Consider the following 18,762-nt stretch of genomic DNA (forward strand, 5'->3'; position numbering starts at 1 on the left):
ACAATTCCAATATATTTGCCATGAAAACCCCATAATGACTAAACAACAAAGAAGAGTATAAAATTATTGTACAAAATGACATATAGTCAATTTGTGATTAGAAAGGTGGAAAGAGACAAGAAGAGAAAGAGAAAGGCATGGAGGGGAAAGAGAAACAGAGAAACAGAAACATGGATAATTCCAAATAATATCTCACAGAAAGTTTCATTTGGCTTCTGCTCATATGTTAAAGCTTCCTCAGAGGGGAGAGAAGCTTTAAGGTAGGAAGATAGAGACAGGATAGAAGTTTTAGATACCACGAGGGGGATGACAGAGTCAAATTAGAGATATGAGGTGGCAGGAATGAGTCTTTATTAATTATCCATAAGCCACAGCCAAGCTTTGATCAAAGGACCCTTCTGAAGGCTTTTACCAGTCCAGAGATCCACATTTAATACCACACAGGTCAGAGAGATGAAAGAGATAGAGAAAGTCTAAAAATGGAGCTTGGCCTCTGGCCAAGCTCCTGCCAGGACAGCCATCAGCTAGCCTGAAAGAGAGAGAGAGAGGCAGAGCTTGCTGGGCTAAATATAATCTTTGATATGCAAATATACACAGTACATAGGGATTATTCTCATTGGTTAATGACAAGGTATAGGTGTGGTTTCTCTTAACCAGGTGAGCACAAAGAAACCTGTGTTCCCGCCTAACCTGGGGGAAGCTGGGGTCAAGGGTCAGAGGCTTTCCCAGCCATGTGCAATACTGAGCATGCTCTTCTAAGACAATCTGTACATACCAACAGTTTCCCTTGCCCATAGCTAGGGGTGGACTGCTACATATGTGACTTTTATTTTATAGTAACTGTGTCCTTCAGATTTTGTTTTGCTCTGGCACTTTGTGACAATTACCTTTGAGGAGAATACAAAAGAGTAGTCCTTCTCCTCATCCTACTAGAGAGTAGGAATCAGAGCCCCACGCTGACAGGCATCCTATCCTAGATAAAACTCTCAGCTTTGGACTAGTCCATGTTCACTAGGTACCTCCATGTGGATGTGTCCAGTAGAGACAGATCTAGTAGAAACAAGGTTCAGAGCTAACAAAATGAAAAGGAACAAGCAGTAAAAAGGAAGGAACATATAGATGAGCTCAGAATTCTAATCATCATAGCCTAGACAGTCAGGCCACAACCACAAGAAAGGTATGCTAGAGCTGAGAACACCTTTGAAAGAATCTGGAAAAGAAATAGCCCCACTCTTTCTAGCAATGAAACTAGCCAAGGCAAGGTGTTTGTGAGAGAGTTGGTCTTCACCAAATGGTTTTGACCTTCTTCCCAACCAAATCTTTCTGTTGGAAAGAGCCACAGGAAATGATTCCCTCATTAACCTCCTTTTCCTTTTACATACCATATTCTTGAGGGTAGCATTTAAGGACATTTATTTGAAAAAGAAAGAGTAAGATTACCGTCAATTTAAAGCATTTGGTGCTATACTATCTGATAGAGTCAGAATTGGAATTGGAGTTCACTCATATTGAAAAGAGCATAAAACTCAGAATTAAGAGTTTAATAAGGGTCAAAAGAGTATAAAACTGTAGTGTAAAATAAGATATAGCCAATTTATGATTATTAAAATAAAGGGTGGGGAACAAGCAAAGATCAGTAGCTCTACCTTTCAGACTGCCATTTGCTTAGGTATTTTATAGTCACTAGTTGAGGGGAGCATCAAAAAGAAATGCTTCTCTCTATGGGGAAGGTGGGAGGGAGACTAGTTACAGGTTGATAACAAAGAGAAAAGAAACTGGATAACTTGCAAAATGGGTTGATTTGCCTGTGAAAAAGTTCACCAAATAAAAAACAAACTAGAGAGCAAAAAGAATTGGAACTAAAAGGGACCTTGGAGACACCAAACCAGTCTTCCTCTCCCTCCATTCTTTTTAAAGCTATATGCTGCCAAAGCAAGCACCAACCCCTTAGTTTCACAGATGGAAGGCAGGAGTTCCCCTCTTCACCTCGATGGGCATAATCCCAGGATATTATCATTTTAAGGCAGGGAATATGGAGCAATAATAACACAGGTGATAAGCAGCAGAGCCAGGGGCTGATTCCAATGCAGTTCTTTTCCTTTACGCTGTCTTTCTGATGCCTCTTTTTGGGGCGCCTGATAATTTGGTTATCTGAAGATTCAGGTTAATATCCTGGGTTCCTGAAGTCTCTTATTAAGTTTTCACACTGTTTTAATTAAGCATGGTTCCAATATGGCTCTCTCAATTTAATCACAATCACTGGTACTTTCCCTTTTCAGTCTGGTAAACCCACTGGAATGCAGCCAGGCAATAACTAAGGGAGGGAACATTCCCCTCTCAAAAGAGGAAGCTCTCAGGCTTCAATTTGTTTACTATAAGGTACATAAACAGAGTGTCTGAATTTTGGTTTTTAAAGCACTTGGTGCTGTTGCTTAAAGACATGGGGGGTGGGGGGGATTGGGGATTGTGTCTGGAACCATTCAGGTGAAACTCAGGCTATGAGACAGCTTTCAGGATAGCTAACTTTTCTAACATCAGCATGTTCTGAAGGATCCTTTGTGCTGTTATGTATAGGACCCATTAAAACATTGTAATTTTTCACCAATGTGAAAAAGAAGTCTTTGATTTCAAAGACTTTGTATTCTCGTGCTATTTTAAAGGTGAGTCTGGCTTTTTATTCATCAACTAGATTATCTTTTCAAGAGAATTATCATACTTCACTGTAAGTACTTAATGAGGCACTAATTAGGACTCCTCTTTTTTTTTTCATTTATAACTCCTCTGGGAAATGAGGTCAGAACCTGTTTTAGTGCATGAAGCAAACCTTTCTGAGGTTGTAGCAAATACTACAGAAGCAGTTGTTGAATTCTTTTCTTCCAAAGAGAAGCCTTTCCCAAACTCCAAACAGCTAGAAAAAAAATGAATCTTCATTAAGGCCTATTCTCTTGGCTTCTATTCTCCCCGACAGCACAAGGAGCTCCTCAGTCTTTAAATGAAGAAGCTGCAAAGGGGCTTATTCACCCATGCTGGGCCAGCTGCCCCCCATGAAGCAAAGCAAGCCCTTTCATTTACTTACTGCAACAGTGACCACCTTTCTGGTCCCTGATTGGCTTGCTGGGTGGCCAACATGCAAACATCAAGGGCAGCTGGGCTGGAAGGTATGGTAGTCCCTGTTCTTCAGGAAGTCTGTCCCCTGCCTTATTTGCATCCAGTGCAATGGGCGAGCTGGGAGATGAGCCCCACCTTAATGGGGCCCAAGCTTGGGCAGCCTGCCAAAGGACTGAGGATAGAGGAGCAAATTAGAGGTTATAAACACCTCTGGTGGAAAGAAAATTCCTTTGAGCTTTGTCAGGGGACTTCATGGGTAGAAAGGAGGAAAGCTGAACCTGAACTTCGTCAGAGCCCGGTGTCTCCAAGGGGTTCAGCCTACATGATCACCCACACATCAAAGCCCTGCTGAATGTGTTTCCACTGCACTTCAGGCTCTGCAATTAGGAGAGCCACTGGCCGTCCATCCAGGGGAGAACGATGTGCCTTTGCAACATAATCTCCTGCAAGCTCTGACCTACATGGCGGAACCACAGAGAAGCAGAAGTAGAAAGCTATTCTGGAGTTCAGAGGGGGACATCTCGATAGGCACAGGCACAGGCACAGGCACACAGTATTTTGTTTCAATGAAGGATTACTACAAACCCCAATCTAGAACTGAGGAAGTATTCACGGGGAGGAGGAAGCTACAGATAAAGTGACAGGGCTGCACACAGGCATACAGTGGCAAAAGTAACTCTAACTGGAAACTTTGAGAGGACAAGCTTGCCACCATCCACAGGAAAGACAAGCAGCTGGCCTTACTGCTCTGAAAGCAGTGTAAAGGGGCCATGGTCCTCAATTTACACGAGGAAAATGCACCTAAGGAAGATGCTGAAATCCAAAACCAGCCCCTGGTCAGACACTTCATTAGATCTTCCTGACTTTAGGCCTAGAGCTTTGTCCACTGAGCCATCTGGTTGTCCATTTTCTAGCTAGACCCCTCCCCAATCTAGTATTTTTTCTTTTGTTTTTTTTTTCTTTTTTATCATCATGCAAAACACATCCATATTGTTTAATGTTGTAAGAGCAAAGTCATACATAACCAAAACCCCTAAATAAGACCAAAGATACAGTGATGTGAAAGAGAACTCCAACAATTCTTTCTCCGGAGGTAGCGAGCACTCCCCATCATCAGTCTTTCAGGATTGTCCCAGATCAGTGCATTGCTGGGAGAAGCCAAGTTTTCACAGATAATCATCATCCAATATTGCTGTTACCATGCAAAATGTTCTCCCAGTTTTGCTTATTTCCTTCTGCATCAGTTCCTGACATTCTTTCTAGGTTTTTCTGAAATCATTTTGCTTATCATTCCTTATAGCACAATAGCATTCCATCACCAACATATACCACAATTTGTTCAGCCAATCCCCAAATGACGACCATCTCCTAAATTTCCAATTCTTTGCCATCACAAAAAAGCTGCTATAAATAGTTTTGTCTAAGTAGGTCCTTTCTACTTCTCATCTAGTATTATAAATTGATTTCCAAGTATAAATGGCAAGGGGCCATTTATATGAAATTTGGGCTCCAGGAAAAGTCATCTGTGTGTCAATATTGAACTTCAAAAGGAAGCTGCATGGTACAATATAAACAGCCAGAGGAGCTGGGTTCAAATCATGCCTCTGCTGTTTATGAACTTGGGCTCAGACAAGTAACTTAACTTCCACAGCCCTCAGTTTCCTCATCTGAAAAAGAAAGGAGTTCAACTAAATGACCTCAAAGGTTCTAGTTTTATGATCATACCTAAAAGTACACAATTGGAGATCCATTCATTTGATTTAACTTCTCAGAATTTCAAGGTTAAAAGGGTTAAAACTAGAATTAGGCACCACATATCCATCAAGTGTCATGCAGCCTTTATTTGAAGACCTTAGGTAAAGAGGAGCTCATTACCTCCTGAAGAAACTCATTCCATTTTTTGATAGAACGATATGTTAGGGAGGGAAAAGCTAGGTGGTTCACCGGTGCAGTGGGCTTGGAATCAGGAAGACTCACCTTTATTAATTCAAATCTGGCCTCAGACACTAACTGTGTGACTCTAGGCAAGTTACTTAGCCCTGTTTGCCTCAGTTTCCTTATTTATAAAGTGAGCTAGAGAAGGTAATGGCAAACTACTCTAATCTCTGCCAAGAAAACCTTAAATGGGTCAATGGAGTGTCAGACATGACTGAAATGACTGAACATCATATTTATTAGGGAACTTTTCAAGCCTAAGTTTGCCTTCTTACAACATCCACCCAGTATTCCTAGTTCTGTCCACAGGAACTAAACAGAATGGATTTATTCCATCTTCCTCCATGACAAACATTCAAACTCTTTAAGTCAATTAGCACACTTACCCCAGATACCTCCTCTTCTTTAGGACAAAGATTGTGGGTGCTTCAGTCAATATTTTTATGACTTCATCCATCTCAAGGCTCTTCACTAACTTTGTTGTCTTCTATCAGGTTCCCTCCTAAAATGCGGTGTCCAGAATTGAATACCACACATCAGGAAGAATACAATGGACCTATTACTTTCCTGAAGGTGATGCCTCTCCTAATTCATTCTAAGGCTGCATTAGCTTTCCTGGGTGTAATATAATACTGTTTATTCATAATTGAGTTTTCAGTTCACTAAAACCACCAAGATCTTTTTCAGATAAACTGCTAATTAGCGATTTGTTTAGTCGTTTTTCAGTCATGACCAACTATTTGTGACCCCATTTGGGGTTTTCTTGGCAAAGATTCAGGAGCAGCTTGCCATTTCTTTTTCCAGCTCATTTTACAGATGAAGAAACTAAGCCCAAACACTAAAGTAACAGTTAGTAAGCACCTGAGGCTGGATTTGAACTCAGGTCTCCCTGACTTCAAGCCTAGAGTTCTATTCGTTGTGCTACCCAGTTGTCCACTTACCAGCTAGACCCCCATCTTGTATTATAAATTGATTTCCAAGTAAAAGAATTTTCATCTATCCTCATTGAATCTCAGTACAAGTGACTCAATATTCTGTCTTTGTAACCTAGTATATCAGGCACACCTTCTAACTTTGTCTGCTTATCTAACACCTACATTTTTATTGAAGTCAGTGATAAAAGTGATAAGTAGGGCTGGGCTTACATCTCTGGGGCACTTCACTGAAGACTTTCCTCCCTGTGAATATCAAACCAGTTCTTTGGGTTTGGCCATCTAACTAGTTCTGAATTTACCTAACTGTATTCTCATTTAGTTCGTACTCCTCAACCTGTCCATTAGAAGAACCTGAGAGATTGTATTAATTGCTTTGCTACAATTATATCTACATTACTCCTCTGATTTACCATTACCTTTATTTACCCCTATCATTAAGCCTTCCCTAAAAGGAAATGAAGTTAGTCTAGCATGATCTCTCTTTTTTTTTTTTAAACCCTTACCTTCCGTCTTGGAGTCAATACTGTGTATTGGCTCCAAGGCAGAAGAATGGTAAGGGCTAGGCAATGGGGGTCAAGGGACTTGCCCAGGGTCACACAGCTGGGAAGTGTCTGAGGTCAGATTTGAACCTAGGACCTCCCATCTCTAGGGCTAGCTCTCAATCCACTAAGCTACCCAGCTGCCCCCTTAGCATGATCTCTTCTTGATAAAATTGTGCTGCCTCTTTGTGAGACCACTGCTTCCTTTTCTAGTTGTTCACTAATCATCCCTTTAATAACACAATCTAGACATTTTCCAGGAATAGAAATCAAACTCATTGACCTTTAGGAAGCAGGAGCCATCCTTTCCCCTTTTGTTGAATATTGAGATATTTGTCTTTTTCTAATCCTCAATTACCCCTCCAGTTCTCCTCAGTCTTCCAAAGTTGCCTGGCAAGAGCTCAGAAATCACAATGCTTGCTCTTTCTGTGCCAAAAGTTGTACTTAATGATTCCATCCCCTCTCTAAATCCTGTGAAATCTGTTCTCCCCAAATCTAGCAAATGTGTTCAACTATTCCCAGATTTCTTCTTCCTGCTCTATTACAAATTCCACCCCAACAACCAGTTCCTCTCTGTTGTTGGTAAAAATCATATCCATAATAGTACATCCCTTTATTGCTTCCTTTATTTTTTTAATCAATTGATCAATCAATAAACTTTTCTAGACTTCTACTACTACCCTAAGTGCTAGGGATACATAGACAAAGAATGAAATAATCCCTCCTATCATGGAATTTACATTCTCATGGGAGAATGGAGTTTGAAATTATCATTAAGGCAAATTAAGAAGTTATTAGCAGGCTCTACTTTTGGCAAAAAGAGAGGGAGAGGCAGAAACAGTGACAGAGACCTGAAGATGAGTTTCTAGCTCCTTGTAAAGCAAAAAAAAAAAGAAAGAAAGAAAGAAAAGTCTGGCAAAGGTAATATAGTAAGGCCTCAGCACATGTTTATATCTTAAGATGTAGGAGTTTATAAAGTCCTTACCTGAGATTAAATTTTGATGAAAGATCTCCAAGGCCCTAGGTGAAACTGGGGAGGGATAAAGGAGAGTCTTAGAGCTAGAAGAAAAACTGTCTACTTCACAATTTTGCCTAAGGCTGCTCTTGCTTCAAATGCAAATTCTGAGGCTGGGAAAGTCATTTAGATGACATTTAGCTGTAGTTTTGACCAGCTTCACCATAAGGCCAAATGTTCAATTAAGAACTTGGGAAATCTTCCTCTGCCAAGTGCAAAAATAAAAAAAAATAATAATAAAAAAAAGGTAGCATCCCACATCCTGTTAGTTCCCTTCCTGATGAGCTGTCCATGGGCCACTCACCAGCTGGGTTCTCTGACACCTGCAGAAACAGGGGGATGGGGAGTAATTATGCCTTACTATGAAAAATGTGTTTTTTACCTCACAGGGCCCTTTAGAAGTTCTGATAAATCACTTCCCTAGGGCTAGCAATAAGCAAAATAATTGAAATACTGTTTGTCTTCAGAGTTCACTCCAGTTCAGAGCCTACCTTCCTGATCACCATCCTCACTTGTATCCTGAAGCCAACCCCTGCCCCTGGGGGCTTGTTAAGAATACATGGAAAGCCTGTCAAGTATCATCAAATTGTCAACTCTGTGCCTTCTAAGTCAGCAACATATTGATTACTTAGTATAATGAAGATAATGAGGAGGAGGATAAAAGCATTTATCTGACACTTTAAAGTTTGTAAAGCCTTTATATTTATCATTGCATTTGGTTCTCACAAATATCCAGGTAGGTAGATGTTGTTCTTATCCCCATTTTATAGTTAAGAAAACTGAGGCAGAAGGAGATTAAGTAACTTCCCCAAGAGTAGTACACAGCTATTAAATATATGAATCTGGATCTGAACTAAGGTCTTCCAGACTCCAGTCCTAGCACTCTATCCACTGGGCCACCTTATTGCCTCTAGGAGAGAAATATTCAAAATACAAAGATCAGAACACATAGTCAGAAAATACCCATTAGCAATGTATGTACTTCACTCTACCCCTCTTTTGTAATTATAGTGTTTTGGAAAGAATATGAGGACTTGGAGTCAAAAACGTCAGATCCAAATTCCAACTCTGCTATTTACTATCTATATAGCTCAGGCAAATAACTACTATTTATTTTTCCTCCATTATTTTTTCTTCATCTATCTAATAATGAAATTGCTTTTAATGACACAAATTCTCTTCCATCTCAAAATGTATGACCTTTTAACATAATGCAGACTCTGTAGAGTGAAAATAATAACCTGTATTTGTGAAATGTTATAAAGCTTACAAAAAGCATTTTCTTTACAATAAGCCTAGGAGAGGGATATTTTGAGTTTTATTGCCATTTCACTTAAGAGTAAGCCAAGACTCAGTTTAGATGATTTGTCCAAGATTATATAACTAGTGGTATTCAAAGTCAGAATTTGAACCTGTGACTCCTCATTGCAAGTCCAACATTCCTTCTATTCTACCATACAATGTCTTCTAGGTGAATGAGGGGAATGAAATATTGCCATTCACCCAGTAATTCACAACTAGGCATGAAAATTGATGTAGCATCCTTCAATCACCAATCAAGTGGCTTAGACTGTACTGCTAACATCTTTAAACATTCTCTCACTACTTAGCCCCTGCTAAAGAGGTCAATTTGGAATGACTATTCTCTAGCTTAGGTGAAATAAGAGTAAGAAAAGAAACTAAGCTGTGCCTGTTCCAGAAATTATACTAGATGTTCTAGAAAATGAAAACTAAGAAACTCAAAATGGTAGTATTAAAATATAAAAGTATTTCCATCTTTGTCCTAAAGTCCCTAATAAGATCAAGGTTGCATTCCTATTAGAACTCATGTTAATATCAGTAGCTCAAAGCATATTTGCACCTGAGTTAACTATCGGATGCTTTTTTCTTTAGAAGAACAAAAGCGACAAAGACAGAGATTCAGAAAATGGGATACAGAGACAGATGGAGAAACAGAGACAGATTTAGAGACAGAAAGGGACAGACACAGAGAGACAGAGACAGATGATGACACCACAAAGGTTCAGAAACTATTTTAGTAGAATAAGAATTAAATAACATGTAGATATCACAAGCATTGATGCTACATAAACTCATATCTGGCAACAGATGAACCCCAGCATCAGATGGACTCACTATTGAAATCTGAATTCTTCCCCCATTAACTCAGAGGAGAAACATATTTCAGAAACAAAAGATTCCGATTCTGGCTTCAATAGACTTATGTAGCCAGATGGAACATGAATCCCATTTGCAGTATTCAATTCATTGCATCAAACATTTACCCAGCACCTAGTAGGTACTAGGCACTGCAGCAGGTTATAGAGATAAAAAGATAAAAATAGAAAATAGATCCTGACCCTAAAAACCTTATTTCTTAAACAAAGATCTGCCATGTTAGTCAATAAATATTCATTAAACATCTACTATGAGCAAGAAGGATTCAAAGTGCAAGAGGGATTCAAAGGCAATATCTAGTTCCTTCCCTAAAGGAGCTCAGAATATAATGATGGAGGCAAAGGTAGTGGGCAGGGTGGGAAGAAACTATATGGCCACAGTATATATTCAGGATAAATTGGGGGGAAAATAACTGAAGGAAGCCAATAGAATTAAGGGGAATCAGGAAAGGCTTCTTATTGAAGATGGGATCTTAGCTAGGACTTGAAGGAAGAAAGAGAAGTCCAAAGATGTACTACAATATACAAAGACATGTAAATATAAGATCAGACAGACAGACAGACAGGGGAAGAGAAAGAGAGAAAAAGAGAAAGAGAGAGAGAGAGAGAGAGAGAGAGAGAGAGAGAGAGAGAGAGAGAGAGAGAGAGAGAGAGAGAGAGAGAGAGAGAGAGAGACATACAGAGAGAGAGAGAGAGAGAGAGAGAGCTAACAAACAACTTGTTGGATCAAGTTAGGCTTCCTATAGAAGACAATACCCTGAACTTTGAAGGTAGATAAAAATTCTAGGAGGTAAAGGTGAGGAGGGAGCATATTTGTGGTATTTGGGCTCAGATGATGAAAAGTCAAGATAGGTATGGGTGTGTAGCTGAGTTTGGGAAATAATAAGTAGGCCAGTTTCACTAAAATATTACTGGAATATCAATTCTATGGGGAAAGGTATTACAACTTCAAATACCCTATCTACAGAGTGACTTTTGAAAAGTAAACCATTTCTAAACTAGAGAATGACATAAATATGACATGATTATAGAATAATAGATTTAGAGCTGGAAGGGACTTGAGAAGTAATTAAGTCAAATATTCTTGTTTAAAAGATGGGGAAAATGAGATGCTGGAGAAGTTAAATGACTTGTTTTGGGTCACACAGCAAAGTGTCGGAGGTAGCATGTGAATTCAGAACAGAAACACACAAATCAAAGAGATGATTAATTTCTGATCTAGATCTAGATACTTAACACATATAAAAGTCATATGGGTACACATAAACAAATATTCAAATTCATTACTTCAGCAATGAGTCAGTTATATAAATTCAGAAAAAAAAAACAGAAAAAAATGAGACAATAGAACTAGATGGCCTCTAAGATCCTTCTAATATTCTCTTATTCTATTATTCCCCAGGGATAAACAAGAAGGTAAGAGGACAGGCCTCAAAGTGCTTCTAGGCTCAGTTCCTTTTCATAGCCTACTGGCTTGACTCAGTGAATCTAGCCACAAAACTATCAAATTCCCCATAATCTAGGAATGAAAAACCATATGAGAAATTGAGTGCCAACAGAGTTCCTAGAGATTCACAGAATATAAAAGCTTTTCTCCAAACCTCTCCTCTCTTCAAAACAGGAAAATATCTAGTCTCAGTTATTTACTGCAAGTCATAGATATGCTCAGTCCTGATGAGTTTCTGTCACTGTTTCATCTCTCCCAGACACATTTATTTACCTTTTACTTCTTATTGTGGTAAAAGGCTCATATATGTGTGTCTTTTTACTATATTAAACATTTATTACATATATTTAGTAGAGTAGACATTTATTACATGTATATATAACATGTATAATACATATCTAATATACTATTAAATATATATCTTGAGAGAGACTTCTAGGAATTGGCAAGCAAAAGGGGTGGTTGGGGAGGAAGCAAAGAGGAAGAAGTCAAAGGACTTCAAGCTGGACCTGAAACCACACTAGGAATTCAGTTTTAGACATGTTGGCTTGGAAGTCATACTTAATTTTTGTCATTGGAGATGTTCAGTAAACAACCAGATACATGTGATTAGCAGAAGAGACCTACAGCTAGATATATAAGAGCTGGGGGTTGTCTTTTTAAAGATTATTATAATTGAACCCAGGAGAGCAGATGTCATCCCCAAGAAAGACTGTAGAAAGAAAAGATAAAAGAAAGAAGGAAGGAAGAAGGAAGAGACTTAAGTGCCTACTATGTGCCAGGAAATAAAACATATGCCTGGCACTTTATAAATATTATCTCATTTGATCCTCACAACAATTGAAGGAAGTCATGGCTACTATTATCTCCCCATTTTACAGTTGATGAAACTAAGGCAGGCAGAAGTTAAGACACTGCCTTGTCCAGGGTCACACAGTTAATAAATATCTAAGGATGGATTTGAACTGTCTCAACTCAAGTCCCAGCATTCTAACCACTATATCACCCAGCTGCCTCTACATGAATTTATATGTCTAGCAGGAACAATTAAGAGTCCAGGGGATGAATGATGAATCAACAAAGGAGACTGAGAAGGAACAGTCAGATGGGAAGGTCGAGAGCCAAAAAAAGAAAGCAGTGACAGAGAAGCCTAGAGAAGAAGGATGGTTTAGCAGAAAAAGGGTCAAGGGTCAAAAACTGCTGAAAGGTAAGGGAGGATAAGGACTACCCAAGGCAGTCATGGTTTATAGGAATTAGAAATGCTACACAAAAAGTCCACAGCCATCAAAATCTCAACTATTCTTGGACCAGAGGGATATAACCCAGCTGGAGCTTGATAAGATACCTTCCCTTGTAGTGTAGAAGTTGAATTCCAAACTCCCCCCACCCATACTTCTCATCTACACCCACAGAATTCTCCTCACCACAAAAAAAAGGTGACTGAGGGGGAAAAAAAGGATCTAGTCCCAGAGATAGAACAGCCAGAGATAGAGAGACAGAGAAAGGGCAACACACTCTGTTCTAGAATTGTTTGTGATCTTGAGGTCTAGGATGTCCCAGGAAATTATCACTCAGACAGCACATACGCACACTCACTCTCCTTCTGAGTCACTCTGGTCAACAGTCAGTAACTGAGGTCTGGCAGGCAAGAGAGTGCAGGCTAAAGTCAAACAGCTGACAATCCACCATGATTACATCCACACCAAGGACTGAAGGAGGGGACCACAATCCACCTCTGCCCATGTACACTTTGCTTCTATTTGGTTGCTTCTCACCACACTTCATTTAGATGGCAAAGAAACTTCGGTTCCCCTCCCATTCTTGTTAGAAAACATGTAATGCTATTGTTCTTTGTTTCCTTAAAATCCATTGGCATCCTTACTCTCCAAAGGGGAAGGCCTGAGGGAGCACTGAAATGGATGTGGTGAAGAAATTTTCTGAAAGGATAAGTAACCAGAGGCCAGTCGCCAAATGACTGTGGGAGGAGAGCAAAGGGCAAAATGGGTGTCAGTTCTTAACCATAAACATTATTATTACTGGCAAAGGCACCCGTGTTTTCATTAGGGTGTTACTCTGTACCTATTTGGACTGCTGAGTACCATACTTTGGAGACCCATTATATAACCCCTAAGTGTCTCACTTTACATTAGAGAGATGTCTCTGGGAAGGTTCAAGTCCATTTTTTGTAGCCTGGTTTATGTTTCTTATATGAATTGAAGGAAATCTCTCTTTTTTTGTGATTGTTACCATTTATTTTTATTTTATATATGTGCATACAAATATATATACATGTCTATATATGACATCATATAATATATAACAAAATAATGTAATATACATAATTTATTATACATATGTAATTTGTAAGAGAATTTATTTTCTCTTACATATGTATAACAAATGTAATTTGCAGGAGAAACAAAATCTCTTACAAATTACATATGTATAACAAATCATGTAGATAATGTAATAACTTATAATAAATATGCTTATCCAAGAGAAACAAATTCTCTCATTAGCTATGTCCAAAAATTGGTTTCATTCTTTATTTTCACCCTCTCTCTCACCCATCCCTTCCTCCTACCCTCCTATAGATTGTATATATAGTATCATATAATATATATTTCCCTGGGTTCATCATGGTGAAACAAAACGCATATTGCTGACACTGGAGAGGAGTTCACTCTTTATAAAGGAATCTTGAAAGCCTTTTGTATTGCTAACATTCCGTTTGGTAGAGTCAAATGTTTACAATATCAAGTTTTCCTAAAGGAAGAACTGTCTGTAATGGAGGTGGAGGGAGCAAAGTTACCACAAATCTTGAATACAAGCCAATAAAATAGAACACGTATCCTGAGGTTTCGCCAAATTAGTAGTTATAAGGGATAAATAGAGCCTTGGGGGACAAGAGGAAAATAGCCACAGGAAGGCATCTTCTCTCTCAACTAATATGCTCAGAGACGACACGGTTCTATGACCCCATGTCTAAACCCTTAGAGAGAGGATGTGCAATATAAGCCTGGATCAATGAAGACCTGCCAGTGTTTTCTCATAGTTAAATAGGAGGGTCAGGCAAAGGTCTCTCCCAAAGGAAACTACTAGCTGACCTGTTGGAAGGCAGTATGCTGTTAATCAGAATTTCAGTCCACAAACAGCCCCCTGGAGAAGCCTATTCTGGAGTGGCATATTGCATAAAGCTGCTACCCAATAAAGGAAAGGGAAACCAAACTGTTCTTCATGCTCTTCCTCATACATTTGACCCTTTATTGCCCCTCTCTGGGACTTTACATTGGCTGGCTGCCTCATGCTAGTATGCTTTCTTTCTTCACCTCTGACTCTCAGAATCCCAAGTTTGACTCAAAGCTTAGTTTAAGTATCCCTTTTATATGAAGCCTTTTCTAACTCTCCTGCTGCTAGTGCCTTCCCCCACTTCCCCCAAAATTAACGCGTATTTTAAGTGAAGAAGCACATACTATGTTACTATGTTCTGAGTACTCTATGTGTGTGTATGCCTCTCTCTGTGTCTGTCTGTCTGTCTCTATGACTGTATAGCTGTGTGTTAGAGTGTGTATTTATACATATATAAATGTGTGTATATGTGTCTGTTTACATATAATAAAGCTAGAGTGCTAAAGCCTTGTAAATATTTTAGCTGTCTCAGAAACATGGAAAAATTCCCACATCTACAGGATGGTAATGGCCCTAGCGATGGGCACATTTGTTTGTAGTAGGGGTACACTCTAACCATGGAGTCCCCCACCAGCCCCTCTGTACCCTTTTGATACAAAAGACCAACATATGTCTGCGTAGACCCATATTTATCAATATTTAGATACATAAGAAAGGTATATGCATGTAGATGTATGTAAATATGCATATCTACACATATGCTTCATATGTCTTTGACAACATAATGTAATATCCTTAACGGAAAGTATAGGTGCTGAATAAATACCTGCTGCTGATTTATAGATTGAAAGAGAAGGAACAGACAAGAACCAGCAGGTTATAATGAAAAAAAGCCCTAGCCAGAGAGTCAGGACACTTGAGATCTACTTTCAGTTTGTCCACTAATAAGCTGATTCCTTTACTTCACTGGATCCTCATCTGTAAAATAAGGGGATATACCTACATGGTCTCTAAGGTACTTCCAGTGTGATGATACCATTAAAAATGAATTACTAACACTTCTGCAGATAAACACCAAACTGCAGTTTCTAATCCTAGGAGCTTTTAAATATCAAAGCAAGCCTTTATGTTTCGAAACAAACTAAAGCAAATTAAAAGAATAAATTAAAACATCCCAGGCATCCCTACTGTTTATGATACTTTCATTGGCCGTGCCATTTCCATAAATCTAGCTGTGTATAAAGCAGCAAATGAATTCTGATGCAAAGACAGAGAATGTACAGAGCACAAGGTCATTAGATACCATTAGGAGTGGCATAACAGTACATGCATTTAGGAGATAACACAACTGAGTGGATTATCTATAAATCATCCTCACTCTTCTTGCCTGCCTGCTACTTTCACAGTTCCAGTTTCACTGTATTGCTCACTCCAACCTCACTCTAAGAGCTAAGACAATAGCATCAAACAAAGCCAGAGTGCTAAAGCGTTGTAAATGTTTTAGTTGTCTCTGAAACATGGGAAAATTCTCACATCTGCAAGACAGTAATGGCCCTAGTAATGTGCATATTTGTTTGTAATGAGGGTATACTCAGCAATACATACAAAGGATGATTGAAAAGATAAGGGAAAAGACATGCAGCAGATAATTTCACATAAAAACCAATGAAGAGTGCTACAAAAAAAGGAGGAGAAAAAAGAAAAGTGAAGGGAATAAGGAGGATAACATGGAGAGAAACAATGACAACAAAATATTAAGGTAAGACTTTATTGTTAAACCCAATTGCCTTTTTCTTCAGCCTTCTGTCTGGATTTTTGCATTCTGGGAAAAAAAAAAAAAGAATCTTGCCTTCTGCCTTGGAATTGATAACAATTATCAATTCCAAGGAAGAAGGACAATAGGGGCTAGACAATCAGGGTTAAATGATTTGCCCAGGGTCACAAAACTAGGAAGTATCTGAGTCTACATTTGAACCCAGGACCTTCCATCTCCAGTTCTGACTCTCTATCCACTGAGCAACAACCTGCCTCTCTGTATACTTTTGACACAATTGGCCAACCTTCTACTGGATACTCTTTTTTTTCCTGGGTCTTCATAACATCACTCTCTATTGATTCTCATCATAGCATTGCATTTGTTTATTCCCAATTTCTTTTGATTAATTCATCAGCTTTGTTCCAGCTCCTATGTGTGAATCTCTGCCCAAGTCCTTTTATTTAGATGGCAGAATGGGGGGTTGGGGGGGCAGCTAGGCAGCACAGTAGATAGATCTCTAGGCCTACAGTCAGTAAAACCTGAATTCAAATCCTGCCTCACTTGCTTGTGATGCTGAGCAAGTCACTTTAATTTGTATGTATCTCAGTTTCTTCTTCTGTAAAATGTGGGATTTGGACTTCTAAACTCCCTTCTAGTTCTAATTCTATGACCCTATGATCTTTTCTCTCTTGACAACATCATCAGCCCCTATGGGTTCAATGATCATTTCTATTTAGATGACTCCCAAATCAACTTCACCAGATCTCATATCTCTTCTGACCTCTAGTCTCTCGTCTTCCAACTGCCTGCTGCAGTTCTTGACCTGGATTTCCCAGGAGCATCTGAAACTCAACACATGTAAAATGAAACTCATTAAAATAATATCTATTCCACCTTGTTTTATGAAGATCAAAAGGCAAGGCATATGAAGCACTTTGTATTCTTAAAGAACTATGTAAATGTGAGCTATTGTTACTAATTTCAATTACTCTCCCATTAATTCTAGCCTTTTTCCTAGTTTCCCTATTGAAAGCCAACGTGCCACCATCCTTCCAGTTGTTATGATTAACATTCTCTAGAGATCATATCTTAATTTTAAAATCTTTTATTAAATATAGCAAAGAGTGGGCCAGAGAAAGAAAGAGAAGCGCAAGCCACATGTGGCCATCTAGCTCTTTTAGTCACCTCCTCCTCATGGGAGCCATCCTTAGCCTGACTCCTGACTGTGTGCCCTCTCTAATTGGTGGTTCCAAGGGAAGAGTACAACTTCCTGTCCTCCCTGCCAGTTTATGCTCTTTGTAAAGTCCCTTTCTCGAGCCTCCCTGATTGGTGCACTCAGACCTCAGTCTAGAGAAGAGGAGAGTCTTCCACCTGCCAAAAGTGGTCAGGCAGTGTTTAGAATAAGCACCAACAGCCTCTCCTAGCATGGGAGACAAAAGGAGAGAAGACTCCACCCATAGCCTCAGGAAGGTACAGTTCTGAGCTTCAACCCTAAGATTTTTTTTATTTTTTGTTTTAAAATCAAAAGATTATTTTGAGGGGCAAAAGGGGCACTGATGAATATTACCTGTCCACATGGTCATCTCAGTTCATAATTGTGGGGTCTTCCTCAACTCTTCCCTTTTCTTTGCCTTACCTATTTAATCAATTGCCAAGTCCTATTGATTGATTCTATGTCTCCAACAGCTTCTACTCTGGTTTATTTGCAAGCCTATCTGTGATGGTGAGGAGAGGCAGAGGCAACATCGCTGCAATGCTGAGGGTCCGACCCTTCAGTGTCTTTTATAATGTGCTCCTCTGCTGTCCTTGTCTATTTGAATCGTTTACTTATGCTGCTCCAGGGTCTCTACCATATCAACCAGACTAAGGGCAGCTGAGCAGGGAGGATGTTATGCTTCTGATTCAGCTCCTGGCTAGCTGTCCAAGTTTACTAGCTGAGCACATTTCTCCTCCTACAGGCGGGGTGCTCTGTGATAGGAATTAGGACAGGATGTTATAAGCACTCTGAGGAAGGAGAGATAAATGACTTCTACCTAGAGAATAAGGAAAGGATTCATGGAGAAAACGGTACCTGCACATCAGTATATTTGTCACTTTTTTGTGTTAGAATCATCATTCTTTTCCATTTGTACTGTCAGACTCAAACATACTTCAAACATGATACAACAAAGACCATTTGGGTATCCAAATTTGACTTTCTGTGATAAGATCCCATTTTCAACAGCTCAAAATATTTTCTGACAAACATTTTACAGGGAACTATGCATTTAAGGCTGCCCTCTTTTTTGCTTTTTACCTGCCTTCCTTGAGGGAAGGTGGCAAAAGTACTAGTCTTATGAGTTGAGAGGATGCAGATTCAAATCTTACATTTGACATGTGTAAACTATGCAATCTTTACCAAGTTATTTAACTATCCCAAACCTTAGTTTATCTGTAAAATGGAGGAAATAGTTTCTCCCCCATACCGTTGTTGAGAAGAACAAATAAAATAATGTATATAAGATGCTTTGAAAACTGTAAAGCACATGTGTTAGTAATTGTTACTATTATATTATTATCATCATTATTATTTTCCATTCTTGGAACTTGCATAAAAAATTCCATAGGATGCTAGATTTTGACATTATATAATTATGACTTCCATGAAAACAATGTCATTACAATAATTATTCAGGAAAGGAGAACAAAGGTTCTTTTCCTTTGTCTGGGGAAAGGTGGGGA

At 39.1% G+C, this 18,762-nt stretch overlaps 1 protein-coding gene across 12 annotated transcripts in view; it reads right to left on the bottom strand.

The window, feature by feature from the left end:
• ATXN1 (ataxin 1) overlaps nt 1-18,762 on the bottom strand; it is a 543,129-nt gene that overhangs the window by 355,908 nt on the left and 168,459 nt on the right. The window contains exon 1 of one of the 12 annotated variants that reach the window (XM_016431758.2): nt 5,430-9,840. The exons of the other annotated variants lie outside the window; for them this stretch is intronic. The gene's annotated coding sequence lies outside the window, so the exon portion shown is untranslated. Of the gene's footprint in view, nt 1-5,429; nt 9,841-18,762 lie in introns of those variants that run through there. 12 annotated transcript variants of the gene reach the window in all.

This window comes from Monodelphis domestica, chromosome 3, assembly GCF_027887165.1.
Source record: "Monodelphis domestica isolate mMonDom1 chromosome 3, mMonDom1.pri, whole genome shotgun sequence".
Taxonomy (NCBI): Eukaryota; Metazoa; Chordata; class Mammalia; order Didelphimorphia; family Didelphidae; genus Monodelphis; species Monodelphis domestica.